Below are 5,291 nucleotides of genomic sequence, written 5' to 3' on the forward strand. Positions count from 1 at the left end.
CAAGTCTGTTGCTGCTCAAAATAAAATAAACCAAATAGATTTAAACAAATGGCAAGTCCGTTGCTGCAACGTTTCGGCTTGCTTAAGCCTTCATCAGGCATAGACTTGCCGAAAATAATTAAATTCAAAAAATGGGAAAAGGGAAAAGGGAAGAGAAAAAGAAAACAATGAATACAGAAGAAAATAAAATAAATTGTAGTGAGTTCAATAAAGAACTGAAACAGGGAGGAAAAGAGTTTGCTAGGAAAAAAGCTATGCTAAGCAAAAGCTAATTAGCCAAACAAACTCAAGAAAATTGAGGAAAAATATATATATATATACACACAAAAGAGAGAAAAGTTTTGTCCTCTTGAATAAAGAGTTCAAACTGGCTATAAAGGGAGGAAAGACTAAAGTCTTTTAACAATCCTTCACCAGTTCTGAACAATTTTTTTCAAAGAAATAGGCTCTAAAACTCAACAATAGCTCGTGTTGCTGCTATAGCTCTCTGTCTCCAACTGAGAGGCTGCTTGCCTGTGAGTCACACACAGAGGCTAAGCTCCGCCCCCTTGTAAAAAAGGAAAAAAGAAAATAACAAGAAACTTTTTCAGTGTGGAGCTTATTTTTATTTTCCTCAGTGGTTTTTTCCTCTCCCCGATAATCTCTAATATGGTCTCCTTGTATTCAAAAAAATATAAAAAATATATATAAAAAAATAATAATTATTATTATAATATCTCTTCCTTTATTTTTCCTTTTTTTTTTTTTTTTTTTTTTTCCTTTCCCAATCTTTTTGAATTGTATTTAATTAGGCCAGGTAAGTAAATCCAGGTAAGTAAAATAGATTATTATTTTTTAAAAAAATCCAAGTATAATTATTAATATTTTCTATTCATTATTTATAATCATTTTATGAAATATTATTCTTTTTGACAGGTTCCATGGATAATGCGGATACATCGGTAGCTCAACTATCGGAGGTGGCACTGGCTGGGTTAGGTTAGGGGAAATAGCCGCAACGCCAGGTCATGCCCGCTCCCACGCCGGAAACAAAAGGAAAGATTTGGGATTGGGGGTAGGGAGAATTAGGGTTGGGTAAATTAGGGTTAAGGTTAGGGTTGGGAAAAGATAGGGTTAGAAAGCTAAAAGTAGGAAAGGTTATGGTTAGGGGAAGGTTAAGATTAGGGATAGGTAAGGGTGGGGGCTAGAAAGCGCAGAGTGGGCAATCTCCAGCGTCCACGTTGTGCACTGGCCTACCTCACAGTCACCAAGCACCGACATCTCCGCCACTGGTTGTCCTGAACATGAGTCTTAAACTACTCTAGATTGTTCATTCAAACCCCATGGATGCATGGAACTTAAATTGTTAATCCATGTTCTTTCTGCCTTTTTTCTATCTTGGTGGGACCACCATCTGTTATATTGTAATCCCATAAACCTTAGGGATTCAATACCGTGTTTTATAAAGTGTTGGACAACCACAGTGTGTGAATCTTTTTTATGTTTAATATTATATCTATGTTGTGTCAACCTCACCGCCAAAGTGTTTCTGGTCTCCCCCACATACTGTTTATTGCACTTTGTGCAATAAATTAAATAGACACAATTGCTTGTGTCATGTTTCAAGGCCGGGGAAATCTCATAGATGGTTTTATTTTGTGGATTCTGGATCCATCGTTTTGGCCTGTATTCTCCCGGTGGGACAGGTTTCCTTTTTTCCTCTCCCGAGGGAGGCAACCTGCTTCGGACCAGAATATCCTTGAGATTTTGATTTTTGCGGTAGGCTGAAATGATTTTGTGGTCGTCCAACACTTTATTTTGCATATGAAATTGATGGAAATTAGATTTCATCAACTTGTTAAGATGGACACTTCCTTTAGAGAAGGTTGTGATTAATGGAATCATTTTTTTATTATCGCTTTTCCTCTTTTCGAGAAATCGACTCTCACAGCTTCTCAGGAAGGAACGGGAATAACCTCGTTTCCGGAGTGCAGAAAAGAGAATGCTTTTCGCCTCCAGGAAATCCTCGGGCTGGGTACATATTCTGTGAAATCTCTGTATCTGAGATTTCACGATACCCCTGAAAGTATGTTTAGGATGAAAGCTTGATTTGTGGAGAAGTGCATGAGTGTCCGTGTCTTTAAAATAGACTCTAACATCTAATTTGCCCGTCTCCACAAACCCTTTGCCCTTGTAGGTTACTGTGTCCAAAAAGTTGACCCCCGCTCTGTCCAGTGTGTATTTAATTTTTATAGAACGGTGAAAATTGTTTAGGTGGTCCGCAAATTGTTTAAATTGAACCTCTGTACCGGTCCAGACACCCCAAATGTCATCGAGGAACCTATAATAACTGAAAGGTTTAAATTCCCAAGCAGCCAGGGCCCTTTCCTCCCATCTTGCCATAAATATGTTGGCATAGGAAGGGGCGAATTTTTTGCCCATGGCTGTGCCTTTGACCTGAAGGTAATGCTTGGAATTAAACTCAAAATCATTTTTTGTAAGGTTAATATCCAGCAATTTCAAAATCGCTTCCTCAGGTCTGTTTTTATCAGGGAATTTAATAAACCACTCTCTGACCGCTTCCATACCAGCTGGTGTTTCAATGTTGGTATATAAACTATCAATATCGATAGTGAACAGGAAACAGTCAGACGGGAGAGAAAGATTTTTTATCTTTTCAATGAAGTCATAGGTATCCTTAATGTAGCTGGGGTGTCTGGTACTTATCGGGTTAAGAAAATATTCGATATACTCTGCTGTGGCCTGTGTTTCACTGCCACAGTCAGAGACAATGGGGCGGCCTGGGGGCATCTCAAAGGGAACACTCCAAGTGTGTGGTTCCTTATGAATTTTAGGGAGGAGGTAGAAATACCTGGGGCGTGGATCATCAGGGCCCATCAGGTAAATTTCTTGTTTTTTGTTTATGAAACCCTCCTCCCTTAATTTAATAAGAATGTCCCGCACGACAGGAACCGTTTTAAGGAAGATAGGTTCTGTGAGTTTTTTATAGTATTCTTCCTGGTTCAACTGCCGTTCCGCCTCCATTATGTATGCATATCTATCCATTATGACCACAGCACTGCCTTTGTCGGCCGGCTTGATCACAATGGATCTGTTATTTTTTAATTGTTGTAAGGCCTGTCTTTCATCCCGACTCAGATTTGGAACTACCCTGTAATTCCAGGGTATATTTCTGATTGCATATTTGTCCGCTCTAATTATTTGTCTGATGGTATTTGGGACTTGGGATAATTTGGGAGTCCAACTGGATTTCCCTACAAACGGAAGGATTTCTCCCTCCTTCTCATATCTATAGAAGGCTGCCAGAAGCAGTCTTCTATGATATTGTTGTATATCAGCAATCAGTAGTTTTTTTGTGTTTATGTTAATTTTGGGTGTGGGGATGAAAGTAAGGCCCTTGCTCAATAATTGAATTTGCCCTTTTGTAGGTGTGAAGTGTTTAGATAAATTTAAAACTTCACTCTTCCTATCTGATAATCCCGGTTTTGGGTTTATAGGGCAGCTAAGTTTAAGTGCTCGACCCATTGTTCGAATATGGCGCGAGCACAATTTAATGTCCAGTGAATTTGATCATCACCTACTTTAAATTGCGCCTTGGGCAATAATGGCAGGTGAGACATGTTTCTCTGGATGTGGCTATTTAGGTTATCCAGGATCACCTGTTCATCTCTCTTTAATGTCCTGGAGAAATTAATAAGCGGGATTATGATATCGGCATTGGGGAATTTCTCCCTTGCTGCCTTTAAAGCCCGCTGCATTTCTTTAATAGCCGTTAACTTAGCTTTTTGACCACGGTGATTTATCCCGAAGGATAAGATCACTTTCTCTACAGCCACGTGCACCTGTGCTTTTTTAATTAGGTTTTCTGCATGTCGGAATGTAGCACCCGGGTAGCTGTCAATTTGGACATCAGCAAAGGAGTGATGAGGAAATCTACTCACATTGGAGTCCCCCAGAATGCAATATTTTTTCCGTACACTAAGACCCCAATCAACCAGTTTCCTAACTGTGCGCAGGTGTCTAATGGGCTTGTACGCTTTTGGTGACTCAGACGGTGTGCTTGTGAACACATTAGACTGATCTAGAGGGGGTTCGGGTAAAAGACATCCCCCCACCCGGAACCCCAGTGTACAAGGGGAATCCATAAGTGGGAGGGTGTCTAACTCTCCCCGATCATCCTCAAAATTGATAAGAGGCTCTAGTTCAGTATCGCTTACATCGGATGAACTACTACTGCACTGAATTGCATGTATCTGAACCACTGGCAAGGAGAACTCCTCACGTGTATCTACGTGTGAGAGAACCTCCTCATGTTGTGTATGAGACACATCATCCTGTGTTCGTGACCTTTCTGTGGGAACTGGCATATCTGTGGATGTTTTTTGAGTTCCCGGGTCACTATGAACTTCCAGTAGTTCTGGATGTTCATCCTGATGTGCGACCGCCGGATTTTTCGGGGAAGACACTTGCACTGTGATCCGCTGCCTAGGCCGCGGGATCCTACGTGGCAGTGCAATGGGAAAAGGGGTAAGGGACGGAGGAGGTGTTCTCTCTCTAGTTGCAGTGGGTACAGGAGAAGGGAGTTCTGGGGCCTGTGACAGGGGTGGGAAATCTTCCTCTGTGATAACAGAGGTGACCCTATCCCTTTCTGTGTCCCTATCCCTTCGTTCTTCAATCCGATCAAAAGACAGCAGGAGTGCCTCTACTTTCTTTATAGGCTCCTGCATATGTCTTTTGGGATATCTCCTTCTGTACCACTTAATTGCAACCTTAAGGGCTGTGTCCCAATCCCCAATCAGTGTTTTCTGCAAGATTTCACTCTCTTTCTCAATGAAATTTATGTAGTGGTCTTGCAGGATTAGGCGTGTGGTGTATGCCCAATTTTTGGCATTACCTTCTAGGAGGGTTTTTGTTTCTGGTGTCAGATTAGCCGGTTTTACTACATCGCCCAGAAAATATGTGAGCTTAGTAAAAGAAGGAGGTTCCTCCTCCGCATGTATAGAGATCTTCTCTAGATGATGGAAGGATCTCAGTAATTCTAATAATTGTTTAACTAAGCTTCTAAATTTTTTATCTTGGGCTTCTGCAGTTTGTTTTTTATTTCTACCCCTCCTAGTTTGTTTGGGCTGTTTTTTCTGTTTTTTGCCCTGTTTTTGTTTCGACTTTTTGTCATTTGTAGTGCCCCGTTGTTTGCCACTAGTGGATCGTGGTCTTTGCTGAGGGCTCTTACGTCTTGGAGCACGTCCCCACTGTCTCCAGTAGGGGTCATAATCGCTCCATTCAGGAATATG

This window comes from Clarias gariepinus, chromosome 1 (assembly GCF_024256425.1).
Source record: "Clarias gariepinus isolate MV-2021 ecotype Netherlands chromosome 1, CGAR_prim_01v2, whole genome shotgun sequence".
NCBI lineage: Eukaryota > Metazoa > Chordata > Actinopteri > Siluriformes > Clariidae > Clarias > Clarias gariepinus.